Genomic DNA, 24,572 nt, shown 5'->3' on the forward strand with positions numbered 1-24,572 from the left:
TGCACTAGGCCAAAAAGGGCGTATGCGTTTTTTCCTGAATATATTCAGGAAAAAACGCATACGCCCTTTTTGGCCAACCAAGCAAGCTTGCAAAGGAAATCTGCACTACAATGAAGTCTCACTTCCCCCCGGTCAAAAGGGCCATCAGAATAAAGTGTAAAATCCAGAAAGGCAGGACAGGCCATGGAGAACTGGGAGCCTTGTTATGCTGATGGGCGTGATGTAAATTGCCAACAGCCACTCGGGAGAAGTGTATGGTGTTTCCTGAAACATCTAAAAAACAAAGCAACAGAGCCTAGGGCACTGCCACTTATGGTCCTATAGCTTAGGGAAATTAATATCAAAAAGACACAGCAACCCCAATATTTGGGACGGCTCTTTTTACAGGAATCTCTTCTACGGCACAAGTTAAATATCCCAGAGAGCAAATAATGGATAAAGAAGTTGCGGTACTTCTGTACAACAGAATACCACTCAGCAATGAAATCTATGTCACCAGGCCCGTACCAGCATAATGAGTGGATTGAGGCACGATGATTCTAAGTGAAATAAGTCACACAGAAAAAGAAACATCATAAGGTATCACTAATACACGGAATGTGAACTTGGCTACACATGAACTGAATTACAAAACAGAACAGGGTCTCAAGTTTAGAAAACCAACTTATGCCTGCTTAAGGGGGAAGGTGAGTTGGGGTGCTGCATAAAAGCAGAGTTTGAAATTAGCACAGATACCGTTCCATAAGCCAAATATGTAATAGACAAGAGCTACCCCTTGCTCAACGAAATGGATTCAACAATGAGGTATCACCTCACACCTGGTAGAATAGGCATCATTGAAAATCTACAAACAAAAAATGCTGGAAAGGGTGTGGAGAAAAGGAACCCTCTTCCACTATTGTTGGGAATATAAATTGATACAGTCATTATGGAGAACAATATGGAATTTCTTAAGAAACTAACAATAGAATTACCATATGATACAGCAATCCCAGTACTGGACATATACCCAGACAAAACCATAAATCAAAAAGAGTCATTCACCGCAATGTTCATTGCATCACTATTTACAATATCGAGGTAATGGAAGCAACCTAAATGCCCACAGACAGACGAATGCATAAAGCTGTGGTACATATATAAAATGGAATATTACTAAGCCATGAAAAGGAATGAAATTGGGTCATTTGTAGAGACGTCGATGGATCTAGAGACTGTCATACAGAGTGAAGTAAGTCAGAAGGAGAAAAACAAATCTTGTATATTCATGCATATATGTGGAACCTAGAAAAACTGTACAGATTAACCATTTTGCAAGGCATAAATAGAGCAACAGATGTAGACAACAAACGTATGGACAACAAGGGGGGAAAGCTGTTGGGGGGGTGGTGGTGGGAGGAGTTGAGAGACTGGGATTGGCATGTATACATTTATATGTATAAAATAGATAACCAATAAGAACCTGCTGTATAAAAATATAAAATAAAATTCAAAATTAAAAAGAAGTAAAATTTAAAAAATAAAACAGAAAAAACAATTATTCCCTGCACATACATGTATTTATATGAATAAATTATTTCCATGCTTATATCTGTAAATACAAAAAAGAGGAATAAAATCTACCTTGAACCAAAAACGAAAAAGAGAAAAAAAACACAGAACCCACCAGTTACACAGAGGAAAACCGTATCAGGGCACTTGCTCCAGTTGTAAACAATTCTGAAGTTGGTCAGTGGTGGGGAATCGTCTCCCATTCAGCCAGCAGCCCCCACGCAACAAGCGTCCTCATTGCAAAGCTGGGGCACCGTGCCGAGGCATCTGTGAGTAAACGTGAGCTGAGCCCCAGGCCAGTTGCTGCTGAACTATTCCCACCCGTCCCAGGTAAAACACCTGAATATATACAAGGACTTGAAAGCCTAGAGGAAGGGCCATAGAGCCACACGAGTGACAGCATGCCGGCCGACTTGGTGCCTGCAGGCCAGCCAGGATGGTCCTGGCCCTGGGTGCTCTTCTGGAAGATTTCCATTTCCCTGCCTGAGATACCCGTCCTGTCCCTGCCCCCACTGCTTTTTTCCTTCCTCACCTCTGCCCAGGGAGAAATTCCAGCAGCAGGTATGGGTGACACATCCTCTTCTTTAGCAGGTGGCAGCCTGGCAACTGCTGCAGAAAGTCCAGCAGAGCCCCACTCACACTGGGCCACCCACAAAGCCGTGGCCTCTCACTCCCTCCCACCAGCCCAGCCCCGAGACTGCTGACAGGGCAGAGAAAATGGCGTCAGGCACGGCTGCAGGGGCTCTTGCTGCCTGGAGTGGTATTTATATTGATCTCAACCCAGGCACACCTGGGGAGGGCTGGCCGGCACGGTAAGGCTGCCCAGGTCAGCCAATCATCACCCCTCAGGGGCTCACAGTTGCAGAAAATGGAACTTGCTGAACCGGCCAGGTCCAAGGAACAGGTGTGGGCTCCTGAGAGTCAGGATAGACAAGGGGCTGCAGCTTTGGCTTGTTTTCTAATCATTTTATCTGGCCCATGAGTGGGAGACAACTTCAAGAAAACCCTCTCCTAATGAGAGGAACCCAGGAGTCAGGCAGAGGAGGGGTGGGTGGTGGTTGGAGACAGAGGCCTGGTGCCCCGGGTGCAGTGGAAGTCTCTGGAAGACCAGGTGGAGGGAGGCCTCACGGAGTGATGCCCAGGGTCACAGACCTGTCGCAGCTGCTGTTTGTTAGTTCAAGTCCTGCTCTGAGGTGCTCTGTGTCAGCTCTGAGCGACAGGTGAGCTGGGGGTGCTCTGCAATGAGGGCTATGTGCACGGTTCCTGTGTGCCCAGCCCTGCCACGGTACCTGCAAGGGTAGCTCTGTATCCTGGGAGGGGCCTGACCATGAGAGCCCCGTGGGCTGGGGTGGGGGTGGGGTACCTGCCCAGGTGAGCTCCATATTCTGGGATTGGTCTGACCACGAGAGCCCCATGGGCCACTGGGGACCTGGTAAAGGATGTCAGGACAGTCAGTGAAGCCACCGAGGATATACCTCCAGTTGCTCCTAATTCCTACACCCTGCTGGTCATTCTACCAACCACCAGGACATGGTATTCTGTATTAGTCTTCAATGATGCCTTCTTTTGTATTCCATTAGTCCCAGAGTCACAAGAAATTTTGGCTTGTGAGTGGCAGGACTCCACATACAACTAAAACAATACTTCCGGGCCGTCTGGCCCCAAGGGTGCAAAAATTCCCACACCATCTTTGGGGAAAGCTTAGCTAAAGACCTAAAAGTTCTACCTCTGGAAAAGGAAACCCTCCTTCAATATGCAGACGACATTCTGATCACCAGCCCTACTAAGGAGGCCTCTGAACTACCAAGCCAATAAAGGATAGAAGTTGTCCAAGAAAAAGCTCAAATATCACAGACTGCGGTGACCTGCCTGGGCTTCATTCTCACAGAAGGTCAGAGAAGCCCATCCCAGGAAAGGGAAGAAACCATTTTCAGCCTTACCCCTTTCTAAAACTAGAAGACAGCTTAGGGGTTCCTGGGGAGGCCAGGGTTTGCTGCTTCTGGATCCCTAACTACAGTCTACTAGCTGGGCCTCTATATGAAACACTGAAAGGAAAAGATGATGATCCTTTTGAATAGAATCCAGAAGTGGCCTTTCAAGAATGGAAAGAGCAGTCAATTCAGACCCTTGCCCTGGAACTCCCTAATTTAGCTAAACCCTTTGACCTTTACATTCCCGGTGAAAGGTGAATCGCCATTGGAGAATTAGTGCAAAAACTGGGACCACTTGAAATGGAACAATGCAAGAATGCCATCCAGGTAGGATAAACTACGGTCACTAAGGGGCTTGGCCCACTGCCACATCTGGCCAAGATACTGGCGGTATCTAAAAACCTGGAAATCAGCAGCCCAAAAGGCCACCTCCCTCCTAAGGGAAAAGGACCCCACGTGGTGATCCTAACCACCAACCATGCCCTGAAGTTGCAGGGTTCGCTCCGTGGGCACACCGACCTCGAGTGAGGAGGCCCTCCAACTCCAACATCCAGAGAGATAACCGGGGGCAACAGGGCACCATGACGACTCGTGTGAACATCACTTGACCTGGAGTTTCTCTCATAAAACAACAAGAGTGTGTCCCAAAAGAGTAGACTACTGCTTGCAGGACTTACTGCACCCAGAGGGGAGCTAATAATCTTGGCAGGGGAACAGTATACCACACTGTCACCATAGAAAAGCCTACAGACACCGTGATGATGGTGGCCAATAAGACCGGCTGGACTCCTGTTTACTTCAAAAGGCTGTTGACTCAGTAGCCATCATGGTCCTTGGTCACCACTGACCCTGGACTGTCTGGGAGTTGAGCGGGCAGGGCTCTGACACCTGGTGCTGTTTGTACGTTAATTCAGGGGCCTAACTGAAGAAAGCGCAGACTACTGGTCAGAGCATCTAGGCTGGCAGAGACGGTCAGCCTAAGGTGGCCGAACAAATGTGGGGCGGGGTGAAACCGGCCCCCACAGCGTCTCTGCACATCTCTTTCCTGGACCCTTAAAGGTCATTAGAATCTATAACACTTCCAATGCTGGTGCTCAGGTGGACGAGCAGGGAGGCAGGGGTCCTGGGGACAATCAACGTCACCGGGAGGCTGCTGGGGAGAAGCTCTGACCCTCGCCCCAGGGTATGAGGGCTCCCAACTCAGCACTCAGCAGTTACAGAAGAAGGGTCTGCACCCTCAGCACTCCAAGAATGAGGAACGGGACAAAAGGCAGAGGAGGGGTTTGTCCCCAGCAAAGCCCATTAAAAATCCCTGGGAGATAAAAATAGAATCTGGGCAATAAAGTCAAGTCTAACCTTTTTTATCCTTTGTGCTTTGTCTAATTTCACGTGCTCCTAGGGTCCCGCATGCAGAGGTTCCACACCCGGCACTTCAGACCAGATTTCCTAGTGCAGAATGGCTGGGTCGACACCTCAGCTCCTGGGGCCCAGTGCAGACTCCACGATATAGAGCCTGAGCTACAGCCAACCCGGCCCTCGAGAGCTCCGCCGCCTCCCTCCCTCCCACTGACTCTGACAGGATCTCTACACAGCAGCCCAGCCCACAGCCCACGGGGTAGTGCATGCTCTCACCTCTCCATTCTCTGATCAAAATATAAAGTTTCCTTTGCTTGTGAACCAAACTCAGTCTCGATCTGTTGGCCCCAATGACACTGGGCAGGGGGACACTTGTTGGGGTCCACTCTGGAGGATCAGTAACAGAAATTGAGACTATTGTAACCTCAATGAACAGATGTGTGAGCCAAACTGTAGTTAACATAGAACAGTGTATAAGGCTCGGGTAAAATAAGATGTTTTTAACACTTCCATTTGATATTTCCATCACTTTTTATAAGCAAGTTCAGTGAAAAGGTTTGTCTTATTTGTCAGGTCAATATTAGAGAAACGAAGTGATTTCTTTCCAAGGATGTACAGCTAATAATCTTGGTTAAACCTTCAATCTTGTTTTAAATGCTTTTCCATTGAAAATGATACCTCTCTTTCAGCTCCCCCATTTCTGAGAAGTATAAAATCTTATAATTTATTATTACCAAAGGGGAAAGGTGGGAGGAGGGATAAATTAACAGTTTGGAATGAACACATACACACTGCTATGTATAAAATAGATCATCAACAAGGAACTACTGTATAGCACAGGGAACTACACTCAACATTTTGCAATAACCTATAAGGGGAAATAATCTGAAAAGAATAGATATTTTTATTGACATCATCTATCAATGACAGTTAAAGTGTAGCCTAAGGGAAGCTGGTGGTGAGTGCTTCTGACCCTGAAGACTTCAATCATCTAAAGTTTGGACTCTGCCTACTTCCCAAGGCCCTTAATGAACATATGTGTAGCTGTAGCTTAAAAACTTCCCCAGTTTGGGTTTCGGGGAGACACTGATTTTGAAAAAGCCCTGGTGTTCTCCTTACATGAATGGGACTCTTCCTACTGCTAAAACATGTCTGTCACACCCAGAGGATGGTATACCGTCTGATCGGGAAGAGTTTGGAAAAGGCATCTCATCTCCTCATCTCCTGGTGCTCGGGTTCACCCCTCCAGCGTCTTTACTAACAGTCTCCCCACTTGGAGATGTCAGCACTGTCAACATCCTGTTGCGTACAGTTTGGAATTTGTCCAGAGGATGAAGCGGAAGGATGAGGAACAATGAGAGACAAGTCCTAGGTGTTCAGACAGGCACATGTCACTCTAATTTCCAATCAGGAAGACGAATTGACCAAAGGCTAGGGTTGCCCATGGAAACAGTATAGGGCTTGAGGAAATCCCGCTGCTTTGTGGCCAGTTCCCATAAACACGAGTTGAACAATGGAACTCAGGGGCAGTAAAATTCACAAAACTGCAGAGTTGAAAATATCCATCACTGAAAAATGTCTTGAGGAAAGTCAGAGAAAAGGACTTGTAAGCAAGGGAGAATGGCAGGAAAGGGATTGGAGGAGGTAGAAAGGACTCGCCATTAAGCACAAGAAAAGGAGCTGAACATTGCCAACATTGCAGTTGGCCAAAAAGGGTGTATGCGTTCTTTTCTGTATATATTCAAGAAAAGGGCATACACTTTTTTAGCCAACCAAACAGGTGGGCACTGGAAGTCAACACTACAAAAGATATCACTTCGCATCAGTCAGAAGAGCCATCCTCATAAAGCGTAAACAACAGAAATGCAGGACAGGGCAACGAGAAGAGGGAGCCCTGTGAGACTTATAGTGGAAATGTATATTGCCAACGGCCATTCTGGAGAAGTGTATTGTGTTTACTAAAGCATCTAAAAAATGAGCTACAGAGCATAGGGCACTTGCACTCATGGGCGTATATCTTGGGAAAAACAAAAATCGAGAGGACACAGGCACCCCAATGTTTACCCCCTCTCTGTTTAAAAGATCCTCGACTAGGATATAACTTAAATGTCTCTGGAGGGAAAAAATGGATAGAGATGTGGTACTTAGGTAGAGTGGAATATTATTCAGCCTGGAAATCAATGAAATATGGCCAGTTGTAACAACTCCGGAGGAGTTACGTATGATCATTCTAAGTGACAGAATTCAAAAAGAAAAAGACACATATCATAAGATATCACTTAAAGGTGGAATCCAAAATGGCTACACATGAAATAAATTACAAAACAAAAACATAGTCAAATATGTAGAAAACACGCATAAGGCTGCTAAACGGGAAAGGTGGGGAGGGGTGAGGCATCATCCAGGAGGTTGAAATTAGCAAAGATACCATTCCAAATACCAAACTGATAATCAACAAGGCCTACACGGTAGCTAAAAGAACTGCACTCAGCACACTCAAGTCACCGGAAAAGAATATATACGACTGGTAAGAATCTGAAAAAGAATTTATTGATGTCTCTCTGTACGTGAATCAAGTGGATGTACAGCAGCAAGAAACAGAGCTTTGAAAATCAGCTGTAACCAATATAGTAATAAATTGAAAAAAATAAACGACAGAGAGACAGAGAAAACCTCTTACAACTTTCCCTCAGGGACGGTGATGCAACATGGATTGAACACATCTAGACCCACAGCAGGATGAGACATAAGGCTGGAAACTGTTTGCGCTAAGAGAAATGTGAGGTTGGGTGAGGAAATGCACACCCTTTAAAGTAATACTACCTGGTACCCATTCAATGGGTCCCAAATCTGCAGGTTCAAGGGATCTTCCTACAGCTAAAACATGCATGGAAAACCCAGAGGACTGTACACCATGTGATCGGGAGATGTGTCTAAAATGCACCTCATTTATCCTCTCCTGGTGCTCCTGTTCACCATTCCAGCCACGCTACTTAGAATCTCCCCACTTGGAGAATCAGCACATTTAAACTTCTGTTTCACACATTTTGCAAATTGTGAGGAGGATGAACGGGAAGAGGGGGAACCAATGAGAGAAGAGTTGTAGGGGTTTGGACGGGCACATATCACTCTAATTTCCCATTAAGAGTAAGAATTAAAGGAAGGCTCAGCCTGCTTCGCCGGAGCCAAAATAGGGCCTGAAGCAATCCTGCGGGTTTGAGGCCAGCTCACAAAAGAGCAACTTAAAAAATGGAGCTCAGGGTCACTGCAATTCACAAACCTGCAGAGTTATAAATGAAAACTAACGTCCAAAAATATGTTGAGGTAAGGCAAAGAAGAGGATCTGAATGCAAGACAGAATTGCAAGAAACAGATTTCAAGAGATAGATTGGACTCGTCTTTAACGCACATGAAAAGCGGCAGAATTTCGACAATGATGCAGTTGGCCCAAAAGGGCGTATGCGTTTTTTCCTGATTATATCCAGGAAAAAACGCATACGCACTTTATGGGCAACGAAGCAAGCAAGCAATGCAAATGTGCACAACAAAGAAGTCTCACTTCCCACCGGTCAAAAGGGCCATCCTAAAAAATTGTAAAAACCAGAAATGCAGGACAGGCCATGGAGAACAGGGAGCCTTTATACGCTGATGGGCAGTGTGTGAACTGCCGAGAGCCACTCTGGAGAAGTGTATGGTGGTTCCTAAATCATCTAAAAAACAGAGCTACAGAGCATAGGACTCTTCCAATCATGGGAGTATATCTAGGGAAGTCTAAAAATCAACAAGACACAAGCACACCACAGTTTAGGGCTACTCTGTTTACAAGAACCTCAACTTCAGTACACCTTAAATATCCCAGGAAAGAGAACAATGGATAAAGAAGATGTGGTACTTATGTACAATGGAATATCTCTTCACCATGAAATCAATGTAATAAGGCTAGTAGAAGGATAAAGAGTGGATTTAGGTCCGATAATACTACTTGAAATAAGTCAAACAGAAAAAGAAACATATCATAAGATATCACTTATAGAGGGAGGGTAAATATGGCTGCACAAGAAATGAATTACAGAACAGAACAGTGTCTCACATTTAGAAAACACACTTATGTCAGCTTAAGGGGAAAGGAGAGGTGGGGTGATGCATAAAACCAGAGTTTGAAATTAGCACAGATACCGTTCAATAAACCAAATAGGTATTAGACAAGATCTACACCTTGCTCAATGAACTGGCCTCAACACACCCTATACACTGCAGAGAAATATATCTGAGGAATAAGAATCTTAAAACCCATGTATTGATATATCTCCATAAGGGAATCAAGTGTGTGCAGAGCGGCACAAACACAGCAGTGAAAAGGAGCTAAACCCCATTATAGAAATAAATTTTAAAAACAAAACGCTGAAACAATGAAAGAGAGAAAAATTCTTACAAAATTCGCTCAGGGGCTGTGATGCAACCTGGATTGACCACATATAAACCCACAGCTGGATAAGACATAAGGCTGGACACTTGGGGCTGACAGGATTGGTGAGCTTTGGTGAGCAACTGCCGAAAGTTTAATGCAATACTTCATGCTACTCAGTCCAAGGGTCCCAACACTCCAGGTTGAAGGGAATCTTCCTACAGCTAAACCATGCTTGGGAAACCCAGCGACTGGTATACCATATGATCGGGAAAGGTTTCTAAAACGCACCTCATTTTTCCTCTCCTGGGGCTCCGGATCGACATTCCAGCCGCTTTACTAACAACATCCCCACATGGAGTCAATGCCTTTAAGTTCTGGTATCGCACAGTCTGCAGTTAGTGCAGAGGATGAATGGGAATAGGAGGAACCAGTGAGAAACTAGCTGTAGCAGTTTCAATGGGCACATGTCACTCTAATATCACATCAGTAAGAAGAATTAACCAAAGGCACAGCAATGTGCCCCAGAAGAAAAATAGGGCTTCAAGGAATCCTGTGGTTATGGGGCAAGACCACAAAAATAAGAGCTAAAAAATGGAGCTAAGGACCAATGCAATTCAAAAACCTGCAGAGTTATAAAGGCCAACTATTTTCAAAAAATATATTGAGGTAAGGCTATGAAGAGGCATTGAAAGCAAGGCAGAATTGCAGGAAACCGATTTCAGGAGGTAGACTGGAATTGCATTGAAAACATATGAAGAGAGTCAGAACCTCGACAATGATGCACTTGGCCAAAAAGGGCATATGCGTTTTTTCCTGAATATATTCAGGAAAAAACGCATACGCACTTTTTGGCCAACCAAGCAAGCTTGCAAAGAAAATCTGCACTACAATGAAGTCTCACTTCCACCTGGTCAAAAGGGCCATCTGAAAAAAGTGTAGAATCCATAAAGGCACGACAGGCCATGGAGAACTGGGAGCCTTCTTATGCTGATGGGCGGGATGTAAATTGCCAACAGCCACTCTGGAGAAGTGTATGGTGTTTCCTGAAACATCTAAAAAACAAAGCAACAGAGCCTAGGGCACTTCCACTTATGGTCCTATAGCTTAGGGAAATTAAAATCAAAAAGACACAGCCACCCCAAAGTTTGGAACAGCTCTGTTTACAAGAAACTCGTTTACAGTACACGTTCAACATCGCAGAAAGTGAAAAATGGATAAAGAAGTTGTGGTATTTAATTACAAAGCAATATCACTCAGCAGTGAAATCTATGTCATCAGGCCCTTAGCAGCACAATGAGTGGATTCAGGTATGATGATTCTAACTGAAATAAGTCACACAGAAAAAGAAACATCATAAGATATCACTAATACACGGAATGTAAACTTGGCTACACAGGAACTGAATTCCAAAACAGAACAGGTTCTCAAATTTAGAAAACCAACTTATGCTTGCTTAAGGGGAAAGGTGAGTTGGTTTGCTGCATAAAACCAGAGATTGAAATGAGCACAGATAAAGTTCCTTAAGCCAAATATGGAATAGACAAGAGCTACTCCTTGCTCAACGAAATGGACTCAACACCGCATATTAAACGCCTAAGAATGTACCTGACTAGTAAGTATCTTAAAACCTAGGGATTGCTATGTCTCCGAAAGAGAATCAAGCATGTGTACAGGGCATAAACGCAGCAGTGATAGGATTGGAGAGGTTCGGTGAGCAAATGAAGACCCTTTGAAGTCATATTGCATGGTACCCATTCCACGGGTTTCAACTACCCAGGTTTTAGGTATTCTTCCTTCAGCTAAAACATGCATGTGGAACCCAGAGTATGATCAACCATGTGATCGGGAGACGTGTTCAAATATGTCTCAGTTTTCCTCCCCTGGTACTCGGGTGCAACATTCCAGACGCTTTACTAACACTCTCCCCACTTAGAGAGTCAGCGCCTTTAACCTCCTGTTTGGCACAGTTTGCAATTTCTGCAGAAGATGAACAGGAATAGCGAGAACCAATGAGAGGCTAGCTGGAGGTGTCTGGATGGGCAAATTTAACTCTCATTTCCCACCAGGAAGAGGAAATAACCAAAGGCTCAGCGTGCCGTGCCAGAACCAGATTAGGGCCTGAAGCCATCCTGCGGTGTTGCGGCCAGGTCACAAGAAAGCGAGTTGAAGAAAGGAGCTCAGGGGCACTGTAATTCACAAACCTGCAGAGTTATAAATGACAGCTATTGTCCAAAAATAGACTGAAGTAAGGCTGCCAAGAGGACTTGAAAGCGGGGCAGAATTGCAGGAAACCGATTTCAGGAGGTAGACTGGAATTGCATTGAAAGCATAGGAAAAGAGGCAGAACGTCCACAATGATGCACTTGGCCAAAAAGGGCGTATGCGTTTTTTCCTGAATATATTCAGGAAAAAACGCATACGCCCTTTTTGGCCAACCAAGCAAACTTGCAAAGGAAATCTGCACTACAAAGAAGTCTCACTTCCCCCCGGTCAAAAGGGCCATCTGAAAAAAGTGTAAAATCCAGAAAGGCAGGACAGGCCATGGAGAACTGGGAGCCTTGTTATGCTGATGGGCGGGATGTAAATTGCCAACAGCCACTCTGGAGAAGTGTATGGTGTTTGCTGAAACATCTAAAAAAGAAAGCAACAGAGCGTAGGGCACTTCCACTTATGGTCCTATAGCTTAGGGAAATTAAAATCAAAAAGACACAGCCACCCCAAAGTTTGGGACGCCTCCGTTTACAAGAACCTCGTTTACCGTACAAGTTCAATATCACAGAAAGTGAAAAATGGATAAAGAACTTGTGGTACTTACGTACAATGCAGTATCACTCAGCAATGAAATCTATGTCATCAGGCCCGTAGCAGCATAATGAGTGGATTCAGGTATGATGATTCTAACTGAAATAAGTCACACAGAAAAAGAAACATCATAAGATATCACTAATACACGGAATGTAAACTTGGCTACACAGGAACTGAATTCCAAAACAGAACAGGTTCTCAAATTTAGAAAACCAACTTATGCTTGCTTAAGGGGAAAGGTGAGTTGGGTTGCTGCATAAAACCAGAGATTGAAATGAGCACAGATAAAGTTCCTTAAGCCAAATATGGAATAGACAAGAGCTACTCCTTGCTCAACGAAATGGACTCAACACCGCATATTAAACGCCTAAGAATGTACCTGACTAGTAAGTATCTTAAAACCTATGGATTGCTATGTCTCCAAAAGAGAATCAAGCATGTGTACAGGGGCATAAACGCAGCAGTGATAGTTAGGAGAGGTTCAGTGAGCAAATGAAAACCCTTTGAAGTCATATTGCATGGTACCCATTACACGGGTCTTTACTCTCCAGGTTTAAGGTATTCTTCCTTCAGCTAAAACATGCATGTGGAACCCAGAGTATGATCAACCATGTGATCGGGAGACGTGTTCAAATATGTCTCAGTTTTCCTCCCCTGGTACTCGGGTGCAACATTCCAGACGCTTTACTAACACTCTCCCCACTTGGAGAGTCAGCGCCTTTAACCTCCTGTTTGGCCCAGTTTGCAATTTCTGCGGAAGATGAACAGGAATAGCGAGAACCAATGAGAGACTAGCTGGAGGTGTCTGGACGGGCAAATTTAACTCTCATTTCCCACCAGGAAGAGGAAATAACCAAAGGCTCAGCGTGCCGTGCCGGAACCAGATTAGGGCCTGAAGCCATCCTGCGGTGTTGCGGCCAGGTCACAAGAAAGCAAGTTGAAGAAAGGAGCTCAGGGGCACTGTAATTCACAAACCTGCAGAGTTATAAATGACAGCTATCGTCCAAAAATAGACTGAAGTAAGGCTGGCAAGAGGACTTGAAAGCGGGGCAGAATTGCAGGAAACCGATTTCAGGAGGTAGACTGGAATTGCATTGAAAGCATAGGAAAAGAGGCAGAACGTCCACAATGATGCACTTGGCCAAAAAGGGCCTATGCGTTTTTTCCTGAATATATTCAGGAAAAAACGCATAGGCCCTTTTTGGCCAACCAAGCAAGCTTGCAAAGGAAATCTGCACTACAATGAAGTCTCACTTCCCCCCGGTCAAAAGGGCCATCTGAAAAAAGTGTAAAATCCAGAAAGGCAGGACAGGCCATGGAGAACTGGGAGCCTTGTTATGCTGATGGGCGGGATGTAAATTGCCAACAGACACTCGGGAGAAGTGTATGGTGTTTCCTGAAACATCTAAAAAACAAAGCAACAGAGCCTAGGGCACTGCCACTTATGGTCCTATAGCTTAGGGAAATTAAAATCAAAAAGACACAGCCACCCCAAAGTTTGGGACGCCTCCGTTTACAAGAACCTCGTTTACCGTACAAGTTCAATATCACAGAAAGTGAAAAATGGATAAAGAACTTGTGGTACTTACGTACAATGCAGTATCACTCAGCAATGAAATCTATGTCATCAGGCCCGTAGCAGCATAATGAGTGGATTCAGGTACGATGATTCTAACTGAAATAAGTCACACAGAAAAAGAAACATCATAAGATATCACTAATACACGGAATGTAAACTTGGCTACACAGGAAATGCATTCCAAAACAGAACAGGGTCTCAAATTTAGAAAACCAACTTATGCTTGCTTAAGGGGAAAGGTGAGTTGGGGTGCTGCATAAAACCAGAGATTGAAATGAGCACAGATAAAGTTCCTTAAGCCAAATATGGAATAGACAAGAGCTACTCCTTGCTCAACAAAATGCACTCAAAACCCCATATTAAACGCCTAAGAATGTACCTGACTAGTAAGTATCTTAAAACCTATGGATTGCTATGTCTCCAAAAGAGAATCAAACTTGTGTACAGGGGCATAAACGCAGCAGTGATAGGATTGGAGAGGTTCGGTGAGCAAATGAAGACCCTTTGAAGTCATATTGCATGGTACCCTTTACACGGGTCTCAACTCTCCAGGTTTAAGGTATTCTTCCTTCAGCTAAAACATGCATGTGGAACCCAGAGTATGATCACCCATGTGAACGGGAGACGTGTTCAAATATGTCTCAGTTTTCCTCCCCTGGTACTCGGGTGCAACATTCCAGACGCTTTACTAACACTCTCCCGACTTGGAGAGTCAGTCCCTTTAACCTCCTGTTTGGCCCAGTTTGCAATTTCTGCGGAAGATGAACAGGAATAGCGAGAACCAATGAGAGGCTAGCTGGAGGTGTCTGGACGGGCAAATTTAACTCTCATTTCCCAACAGAAAGAGGAATTAACCAAAGGCTCAGCATGCCGGGCCGGAACCAGATTAGGGCCTGAAGCCATCCTGCGGTGTTGCGGCCAGCTCACAAGAAAGCGAGTTGAAGAAAGGAGCTCAGGGGCACTGTAATTCACAAACCTGCAGAGTTATAAATGACAGCTATCGTCCAAAAATAGACTGAAGTAAGGCTGCCAAGAGGACTTGAAAGCGGGGCAGAATTGCAGGAAACCGATTTCAGGAGGTAGACTGGAATTGCATTGAAAGCATAGGAAAAGAGGCAGAACGTCCACAATGATGCACTTGGCCAAAAAGGGTGTATGCGTTTTTTCCTGAATATATTCAGGAAAAAACGCATACGCCCTTTTTGGCCAACCAAGCAAGCTTGCAAAGGAAATCTGCACTACAATGAAGTCTCACTTCCCCCCGGTCAAAAGGGCCATCTGAAAAAAGTGTAAAGTCCAGAAAGGCAACAGGCCATTGAGAAATGGGAACCTTGTTATTCTGATGGGCGGGATGTAAATTGCCAACAGACACTTGGGAGAAGTGTATGGTGTTTCCTGAAACATCTAAAAAACAAAGCAACAGAGCCTAGGGCACTGCCACTTATGGTCCTATAGCTTAGGGAAATTAAAATCAAAAAGACACAACCACCCCAAAGTTTGGGACGCCTCCGTTTACAAGAACCTCGTTTACCGTACAAGTTCAATATCACAGAAAGTGAAAAATGGATAAAGAACTTGTGGTACTTACGTACAATGCAGTATCACTCAGCAATGAAATCTATGTCATCAGGCCCGTAGCAGCATAATGAGTGGATTCAGGTACGATGATTCTAACTGAAATAAGTCACACAGAAAAAGAAACATCATAAGATATCACTAATACACGGAATGTAAACTTGGCTACACAGGAAATGCATTCCAAAACAGAACAGGGTCTCAAATTTAGAAAACCAACTTATGCTTGCTTAAGGGGAAAGGTGAGTTGGGGTGCTGCATAAAACCAGAGATTGAAATGAGCACAGATAAAGTTCCTTAAGCCAAATATGGAATAGACAAGAGCTACTCCTTGCTCAACAAAATGCACTCAAAACCCCATATTAAACGCCTAAGAATGTACCTGACTAGTAAGTATCTTAAAACCTAAGAATTGCTATGTCTCCGAAAGAGAATCAAGCATGTATACAGGGGCATAAACGCAGCAGTGATAGGATTGGAGAGGTTCGGTGAGCAAATGAAGACCCTTTGAAGTCATATTGCATGGTACCCATTACACGGGTCTCAACTCTCCAGTTTTAAGGTATTCTTCCTTCAGCTAAAACATGCATGTGGAACCCAGAGTATGATCAACCATGTGAACGGGAGACGTGTTCAAATATGTCTCAGTTTTCCTCCCCTGGTACTCGGGTGCAACATTCCAGATGCTTTCCTAACACTCTCCCGACTTGGAGAGTCAGTGCCTTTAACCTCCTGTTTGGCCCAGTTTGCAATTTCTACGGAAGATGAACAGGAATAGCGAGAACCAATGAGAGGCTAGCTGGAGGTGTCTGGACGGGCAAATTTAACTCTCATTTCCCAACAGAAAGAGGAATTAACCATAGGCTCAGCATGCCGGGCCGGAACCAGATTAGGGCCTGAAGCCATCCTGCGGTGTTGCGGCCAGCTCACAAGAAAGCGAGTTGAAGAAAGGAGCTCAGGGGCACTGTAATTCACAAACCTGCAGAGTTATAAATGACAGCTATCGTCCAAAAATAGACTGAAGTAAGGCTGCCAAGAGGACTTGAAAGCGGGGCAGAATTGCAGGAAACCGATTTCAGGAGGTAGACTGGAATTGCATTGAAAGCATAGGAAAAGAGGCAGAACGTCCACAATGATGCACTTGGCCAAAAAGGGCGTATGCGTTTTTTCCTGAATATATTCAGGAAAAAACGCATACGCCCTTTTTGGCCAACCAAGCAAGCTTGCAAAGGAAATCTGCACTACAATGAAGTCTCACTTCCCCCCGGTCAAAAGGGCCATCTGAAAAAAGTGTAAAATCCAGAAAGGCAGCAGGCCATTGAGAACTGGGAGCCTTGTTATGCTGATGGGCGGGATGTAAATTGCCAACAGACACTTGGGAGAAGTGTATGGTGTTTCCTGAAACATCTAAAAAACAAAGCAACAGAGCCTAGGGCACTTCCACTTATGGTCCTATAGCTTAGGGAAATTAAAATCAAAAAGACACAGCCACCCCAAAGTTTGGGACGCCTCTGTTTACAAGAACCTCGTTTACCGTACAAGTTCAATATCAAAGAAAGTGAGAAATGGATAAAGAACTTGTGGTACTTACGTACAATGCAGTATCACTCAGCAATGAAATGTATGTCATCAGGCCCGTAGCAGCATAATGAGTAGATTCAGGTACGATGATTCTAACTGAAATAAATCACACAGAAAAAGAAACATCATAAGATATCACTAATACACGGAATGTAAACTTGGCTACACAGGAACTGAATTCCAAAACAGAACAGGTTCTCAAATTTAGAAAACCAACTTATGCTTGCTTAAGGGGAAAGGTGAGTTGGGTTGCTGCATAAAACCAGAGATTGAAATGAGCACAGATAAAGTTCCTTAAGCCAAATATGGAATAGACAAGAGCTACTCCTTGCTCAACGAAATGGACTCAACACCCCATATTAAACGCCTAAGAATGTACCTGACTAGTAAGTATCTTAAAACCTATGGATTGCTATGTCTCCGAAAGAGAATCAAGCATGTGTACAGGGGCATAAACGCAGCAGTGATAGGATTGGAGAGGTTCGGTGAGCAAATGAAGACCCTTTGAAGTCATATTGCATGGTACCCATTCCACGGGTTTCAACTACCCAGGTTTTAGGTATTCTTCCTTCAGCTAAAACATGCATGTGGAACCCAGAGTATGATCAACCATGTGATCGGGAGACGTGTTCAAATATGTCTCAGTTTGCCTCCCCTGGTACTCGGGTGCAACATTCCAGACGCTTTACTAACACTCTCCCCACTTGGAGAGTCAGCGCCTTTAACCTCCTGTTTGGCACAGTTTGCAATTTCTGCGGAAGATGAACAGGAATAGCGAGAACCAATGAGAGGCTAGCTGGAGGTGTCTGGACGGGCAAATTTAACTCTCATTTCCCACCAGGAAGAGGAAATAACCAAAGGCTCAGCGTGCCGTGCCGGAAGCAGATTAGGGCCTGAAGCCATCCTGCGGTGTTGCGGCCAGCTGAAAAGAAAGCGAGTTGAAGAAAGGAGCTCAGGGGCACTGTAATTCACAAACATGCAGAGTTATAAATGACAGCTATCGTCCAAAAATATAATGAAGTAAGGCTACCAAGAGGACTTGAAAGCGGGGCAGAATTGCAGGAAACCGATTTCAGGAGGTAGACTGGAATTGCATTGAAAGCATAGGAAAAGAGGCAGAACGTCCACAATGATGCACTTGGCCAAAAAGGGCGTATGCGTTTTTTCCTGAATATATTCAGGAAAAAACGCTTATGCCCTTTCTGGCCAACCAAGCAAGCTTGCAAAGGAAATCTGCACTACAATGAAGTCTCACTTCCCCCCAGTCAAAAGGGCCATCTGAAAAAAGTGTAAAATCCAGAAAGGCAGGACAGGCCATGGAGAACTGGGAGCCTTGTTATGCTGATGGGCGGGATGTAAATTGCCAACAGACACTAGGGAGAAGTGTATGGTGTTTCCTGAAACATCTAAAAAACAAAGCAACAGAGCCTAGGGCACTGCCACTTATGGTCCTATAGCTTAGGGAAATTAAAATCAAAAAGACACAGCCACCCCAAAGTTTGGGACGCCTCTGTTTATAAGAACCTCGTTTACAGTACAAGTTCAACATCGCAGAAAGTGAAAAATGGATAAAGAAGTTGTGGTATTTACTTACAAAGCAATATCACTCAGCAATGAAATCTATGTCATCAGGCCCTTAGCAGCACAATGAGTGGATTCAGGTATGATGATTCTAACTGAAATAAGTCACACAGAAAAAGAAACATCATAAGATATCAGTAATACACGGAATGTAAACTTGGCTACACAGGAACTGAATTACAGAACAGAACAGGGTCTCAAATTTAGAAAACGAACTTATGCTTGCTTAAGGGGAAAGGTGAGTTGGGGTGCTGCATAAAACCAGAGATTGAAATGAGCACAGATAAAGTTCCTTAAGCCAAATATGGAATAGACAAGAGCTACTCCTTGCTCAACGAAATGAACTCAACACCGCATATTAAATGCCTAAGAATGTACCTGACTAGTAAGTATCTTAAAACCTATGGATTGCTATGTCTCCAAAAGAGAATCAAGCGTGTGTACAGGGGCATAAACGCAGCAGTGATAGGATTGGAGAGGTTCGGTGAGCAAATGAAGACCCTTTGAAGTCATATTGCATGTTACCCATTCAACGGGTTTCAACTACCCAGGTTTAAGTTATTCTTCCTTCAGATAAAACATGCATGTGGAACCTAGAGTATGATCAACCATGTGATCGGGAGACGTGTTCAAATATGTCTCAGTTTTCGTACCCTGGTACTCGGGTGCAACATTCCAGACGCTTTACTAACACTCTCCCCACTTGGAGAGTCAGTCCCTTTAACCTCCTGTTTGGCCCAGTTTGCAATTTCTGTGGAAGATGAACAGGAATAGCGAGAACCAATGAGAGACTAGCTGGAGGTGTCTGGATGGGCAAATTTAACTCTCATTTCCAACCAGGAAGAGGAATTAACCAAAGGCTCAGCGTGCCGTGCCAGAACGAGATTAGGGCCTGAAGCCATCCTGCGGTGTTGCGGCCAGGTCACAAGAAAGCGAATTGAAGAAAGGAGCTCAGGGGCACTGTAATTCACAAACCTGCAGAGTTATAAATGACAGCTATCGTCCAAAAATATACTGAAGTAAGGCTGCCAAGAGCACTTGAAAGCGGGTCAGAATTGCAGGAAACCGATTTCAGGAGGTAGACTGGTATTGCATTGAAAGCATAGGAAAAGAGGCAGAACGTCCACAATGATGCACTTGGCCAAAAAGGGCGTATGCGTTTTTTCCTGAATATATTCAGGAAAAAACGCATACGCCCTTTTTGGCCAACCAAGCAAGCTTGCAAAGGAAATCTGCACTACAATGAAGTCTCACTTGCCCCCGGTCAAAAGGGCCATCTGAAAAAAGTGTAAAATCCAGAAAGGCAGGACAGGTCATGGAGAACTGGGAGCCTTGTTATGCTGATGGGCGGGATGTAAATTGCCAACAACCACTCTGGAGAAGTGTATGGTGTTTCCTGAAACATCTAAAAAACAAAGCAACAGAGCCTAGGGCACTGCCACTTATGGTCCTATAGCTTAGGGAAATTAAAATCAAAAAGACACAGCCACCCCAAAGTTTGGGACGCCTCCGTTTACAAGAACCTCATTTACCGTACAAGTTCAATATCACAGAAAGTGAAAAATGGATAAAGAACTTGTGGTACTTACGTACAATGCAGTATCACTCAGCAATGAAATCTATGTCATCAGGCCCGTAGCAGCATAATGAGTGGATTCAGGTACGATGATTCTAACTGAAATAAGTCACACAGAAAAAGAAACATCATAAGATATCACTAATACACGGAATGTAAACTTGGCTACACAGGAAATGCATTCCAAAACAGAACAGGGTCTCAAATTTAGAAAACCAACTTATGCTTGCTTAAGGGGAAAGGTGAGTTGGGGTGCTGCATAAAACCAGAGATTGAAATGAGCACAGATAAAGTTCCTTAAGCCAAATATGGAATAGACAAGAGCTACTCCTTGCTCAACGAAATGGACTCAACACCGCATATTAAACGCCTAAGAATGTACCTGACTAGTAAGTATCTTAAAACCTATGGATTGCTATGTCTCCGAAAGAGAATCAAGCACGTGTACAGGGGCATAAACGCAGCAGTGATAGGATTGGAGAGGTTCGGTGAGCAAATGAAGACCCTTTGAAGTCATATTGCATGGTACCCATTCCACGGGTTTCAACTACCCAGGTTTTAGGTATTCTTCCTTCAGCTAAAACATGCATGTGGAACCCAGAGTATGATCAACCATGTGATCGGGAGACGTGTTCAAATATGTCTCAGTTTGCCTCCCCTGGTACTCGGGTGCAACATTCCAGACGCTTTACTAACACTCTCCCCACTTGGAGAGTCAGCGCCTTTAACCTCCTGTTTGGCACAGTTTGCAATTTCTGCGGAAGATGAACAGGAATAGCGAGAACCAATGAGAGGCTAGCTGGAGGTGTCTGGACGGGCAAATTTAACTCTCATTTCCCACCAGGAGGACGAAATAACCAAAGGCTCAGTGTGCCATGCCAGAACCAGATTAGGGCCTCAAGACATCCTGCGGTGTTGCGGCCAGGTCACAAGAAAGCGAGTTGAAGAAAGGAGCTCAGGGGCACTGTAATTCACAAACCTGCAGAGTTATAAATGACAGCTATCGTCCAAAAATAGACTGAAGTAAGGCTGCCAAGAGGACTTGAAAGCGGGGCAGAATTGCAGGAAACCGATTTCAGGAGGTAGACTGAAATTGCATTGAAAGCATAGGAAAAGAGGCAGAACGTCCACAATGATGCACTTGGCCAAAAAGGGCGTATGCGTTTTTTCCTGAATATATTCAGGAAAAAACGCATACGCCCTTTTTGGCCAACCAAGCAAGCTTGCAAAGGAAATCTGCACTACAATGAAGTCTCACTTCCCCCCGGTCAAAAGGGTCATCTGAAAAAAGTGTAAAATCCAGAAAGGCAGGACAGGCCATGGAGAACTGGGAGCCTTGTTATGCTGATGGGCGGGATGTAAACTGCCAACAGACACTCGGGAGAAGTGTATGGTGTTTCCTGAAACATCTAAAAAACAAAGCAACAGAACCTAGGGCACTTCCACTTATGGTCCTATAGCTTAGGGAAATTAAAATCAAAAAGACACAGCCACCCCAAAGTTTGGAACGGCTCTGTTGACAAGAACCTCGTTTACAGTACAAGTTCAACATCGCAGAAAGTGAAAAATGGATAAAGAAGTTGTGGTATTTACTTACAAAGCAATATCACTCAGCAATGAAATCTGTGTCATCAGGCCCTTAGCAGCACAATGAGTGGATTCAGGTATGATGATTCTAACTGAAATAAGTCACACACAAAAAGAAACATCATAAGATATCAGTAATACACGGAATGGAAACTTGGCTACACAGGAAATGAATTACAGAACAGAACAGGGTCTCAAATTTAGAAAACCAACTTATGCTTGCTTAAGGGTAAAGGTGAGTTGGGGTGCTGCATAAAACCAGAGATTGAAATGAGCACAGATAAAGTTCCTTAAGCCAAATATGGAATAGACAAGAGCTACTCCTTGCTCAAGGAAATGGACTCAACACCCCATATTAAACGCCTAAGAATGTACCTGACTAGTAAGTATCTTAAAACCTATGGATTGCTATGTCTCCAAAAGAGAACCAAGCAGGTGTACAGGGGCATAAACGCAGCAGTGATAGGATTGGAGAGGTTCGGTGAGCAAATGAAGACCCTTTGAAGTCATATTGCATGGTACCCATTCCACGGGTTTCAACTACCCGGTTTTAAGGTATTCTTCCTTCAGCTAAAACATGCATGTGGAACCTAGAGTATGATCAACCATGTGATCGGGAGACGTGTTCAAATATGTCTCAGTTTTCGTACCCTGGTACTCGGGTGCAAGATTCCAGACGCTTTACTAACACTCTCCCGACTTGGAGAGTCAGTCCCTTTAACCTCCTGTTTGGCCCAGTTTGCAATTTCTGCGGAAGATGAACAGGAATAGCGAGAACCAATGAGAGACTAGCTGGAGGTGTCTGGATGGGCAAATTTAACTCTCATTTCCAACCAGGAAGAGGAATTAACCAAAGGCTCAGCGTGCCGTGCCAGAACGAGATTAGGGCCTGAAGCCATCCTGCGGTGTTGCGGCCAGGTCACAAGAAAGCGAATTGAAGAAAGGAGCTCAGGGGCACTGTAATTCACAAACCTGCAGAGTTATAAATGACAGCTATCGTCCAAAAATATACTGAAGTAAGGCTGCCAAGAGCACTTGAAAGCGGGTCAGAATTGCAGGAAACCGATTTCAGGAGGTAGACTGGTATTGCATTGAAAGCATAGGAAAAGAGGCAGAACGTCCACAATGATGCACTTGGCCAAAAAGGGCGTATGCGTTTTTTCCTGAATATATTCAGGAAAAAACGCATACGCCCTTTTTGGCCAACCAAGCAAGCTTGCAAAGGAAATCTGCACTACAATGAAGTCTCACTTGCCCCCGGTCAAAAGGGCCATCTGAAAAAAGTGTAAAATCCAGAAAGGCAGGACAGGTCATGGAGAACTGGGAGCCTTGTTATGCTGATGGGCGGGATGTAAATTGCCAACAACCACTCGGGAGAAGTGTATGGTGTTTCCTGAAACATCTAAAAAACAAAGCAACAGAGCCTAGGGCACTGCCACTTATGGTCCTATAGCTTAGGGAAATTAAAATCAAAAAGACACAGCCACCCCAAAGTTTGGGACGCCTCCGTTTACAAGAACCTCATTTACCGTACAAGTTCAATATCACAGAAAGTGAAAAATGGATAAAGAACTTGTGGTACTTACGTACAATGCAGTATCACTCAGCAATGAAATCTATGTCATCAGGCCCGTAGCAGCATAATGAGTGGATTCAGGTACGATGATTCTAACTGAAATAAGTCACACAGAAAAAGAAACATCATAAGATATCACTAATACACGGAATGTAAACTTGGCTACACAGGAAATGCATTCCAAAACAGAACAGGGTCTCAAATTTAGAAAACCAACTTATGCTTGCTTAAGGGGAAAGGTGAGTTGGGGTGCTGCATAAAACCAGAGATTGAAATGAGCACAGATAAAGTTCCTTAAGCCAAATATGGAATAGACAAGAGCTACTCCTTGCTCAACGAAATGGACTCAACACCGCATATTAAACGCCTAAGAATGTACCTGACTAGTAAGTATCTTAAAACCTATGGATTGCTATGTCTCCGAAAGAGAATCAAGCACGTGTACAGGGGCATAAACGCAGCAGTGATAGGATTGGAGAGGTTCGGTGAGCAAATGAAGACCCTTTGAAGTCATATTGCATGGTACCCATTCCACGGGTTTCAACTACCCAGGTTTTAGGTATTCTTCCTTCAGCTAAAACATGCATGTGGAACCCAGAGTATGATCAACCATGTGATCGGGAGACGTGTTCAAATATGTCTCAGTTTGCCTCCCCTGGTACTCGGGTGCAACATTCCAGACGCTTTACTAACACTCTCCCCACTTGGAGAGTCAGCGCCTTTAACCTCCTGTTTGGCACAGTTTGCAATTTCTGCGGAAGATGAACAGGAATAGCGAGAACCAATGAGAGGCTAGCTGGAGGTGTCTGGACGGGCAAATTTAACTCTCATTTCCCACCAGGAGGACGAAATAACCAAAGGCTCAGTGTGCCATGCCAGAACCAGATTAGGGCCTCAAGACATCCTGCGGTGTTGCGGCCAGGTCACAAGAAAGCGAGTTGAAGAAAGGAGCTCAGGGGCACTGTAATTCACAAACCTGCAGAGTTATAAATGACAGCTATCGTCCAAAAATAGACTGAAGTAAGGCTGCCAAGAGGACTTGAAAGCGGGGCAGAATTGCAGGAAACCGATTTCAGGAGGTAGACTGAAATTGCATTGAAAGCATAGGAAAAGAGGCAGAACGTCCACAATGATGCACTTGGCCAAAAAGGGCGTATGCGTTTTTTCCTGAATATATTCAGGAAAAAACGCATACGCCCTTTTTGGCCAACCAAGCAAGCTTGCAAAGGAAATCTGCACTACAATGAAGTCTCACTTCCCCCCGGTCAAAAGGGTCATCTGAAAAAAGTGTAAAATCCAGAAAGGCAGGACAGGCCATGGAGAACTGGGAGCCTTGTTATGCTGATGGGCGGGATGTAAACTGCCAACAGACACTCGGGAGAAGTGTATGGTGTTTCCTGAAACATCTAAAAAACAAAGCAACAGAACCTAGGGCACTTCCACTTATGGTCCTATAGCTTAGGGAA

This window comes from Delphinus delphis, chromosome 3 (genome assembly GCF_949987515.2).
Source record: "Delphinus delphis chromosome 3, mDelDel1.2, whole genome shotgun sequence".
NCBI lineage: Eukaryota > Metazoa > Chordata > Mammalia > Artiodactyla > Delphinidae > Delphinus > Delphinus delphis.